Source organism: Triticum dicoccoides, chromosome 4A, assembly GCF_002162155.2.
Source record: "Triticum dicoccoides isolate Atlit2015 ecotype Zavitan chromosome 4A, WEW_v2.0, whole genome shotgun sequence".
Taxonomy (NCBI): Eukaryota; Viridiplantae; Streptophyta; class Magnoliopsida; order Poales; family Poaceae; genus Triticum; species Triticum dicoccoides.
In genome coordinates, this window is record NC_041386.1 from 7,309,919 (window position 1) to 7,311,370 (window position 1,452).

The window sequence follows — 1,452 nt, forward strand, 5'->3', positions numbered from 1 at the left end:
CGAGCGCACTTGAGAAAGAAAGCATGGTGAGGAAATGGAGAGATCGTGGGGGAAGTGCATGAATAAATCCAGGTACAGACGAACCCACTTCAAAAAACACATTTCTAAATGCTAAAAAAACCTGAAGAAGGTTGCACGGGTATGGTCCATGTTCTATGTACGTGCATAAAGTTTCGAGGAAAAATAACATTTTATGGCATGTGGAAAAAAGGCAAAAAATTATGTCATGAAACGCTACTTAGAATCACTGAAATTTGTCTTTTTTGTGAAGACAGACCAAAGAGACATATGTATTTCACAAAACTTTAAGCCGCGCACACACATTTGCGGACATGTATATGCGTGAAATTTTCTTTTGAGTTTTTTGACATTTAAAACCTGCTTAAAAGTTCAAATGCAATTTTTTGAAAAATGAGTGCATATTCCCACGCGTGCAGGGGTGCCGTGCAATGACACTGCGGGTGCGATCTATCGGGAGCTGGCGCCTGTCGACGGGTGCCTAGCACTATCCATTTTTTAACTCGCAAACAAAGGGGGGATGAATGTTTTTTTTCTTGAACACAGTACGGCCGTAAAGCGCTTATATATATGCATACACTCACTTGTATGAACGCACACATGTGTCCTACCCTTGCGAGCACCTCTGAAAGATTAAACCGGCATATCATCTTGATATTTTACGAAGTCACTGTAGACACCTTGTAGTCGACGGAAACGTTTCCTCACTGAAGGCGTGTGGCTGGAAATGCTGAAACAAAGGGGGCAATGAATGTCTTGGCGCACGCACGTACGTGCGATCCTTGTGATGCATTGATGGGGAACTGAAGGTGCATCACATCATGCTACACCATCGGGCCTGCCCCGCCGCTACCTGCAGCAGGAGGCCGATCGCACGGAGCGAGACAGCGGTGGTAGGGGCCGGCCAGCCCAGCCATGGAGCAGTAAAAGAAGCAGGCGGCGCAGCCTCCCACGCGACCGACGTGCCCGGCGAAGATGCCGCAGTGAACACGGGGCAGCCAGCCATTCAGGCAGTGGTGGGTCGACCGGGCTGTGCGATGGTGATAGTTTTGGGCGTTGTTTCGGCTGGGCTTGGCATCGCCGTGGCTCAAACGAGAATCACACCTGAAACCACCAAAATTCAGCAATACTCGATTAACAACCGCAAGCACCAAGCAGGGCCAGTGGCGGTGACGAACCACTGGTGCATCTGGGGAGCTCGATCGTCTCCTTGGGTCCACGCCGGGCCATGCATCGATCTCATCTTACACTTTTTCTTCGATCGACGCGCTGCAGCAGCAGGTGTATGCACAGTGGTAGCGATGCATTGAAGAGAAGCGGATTTGAAAGTTGAAACCCGGCGAAGCGAACTCGCTTTTTTTTAAAAAAAGAAATTGAGGGGAACTCGCTTTTAATTAACGGAAGGAAGGCGTGATGGGCGCATAAATGGGCTCA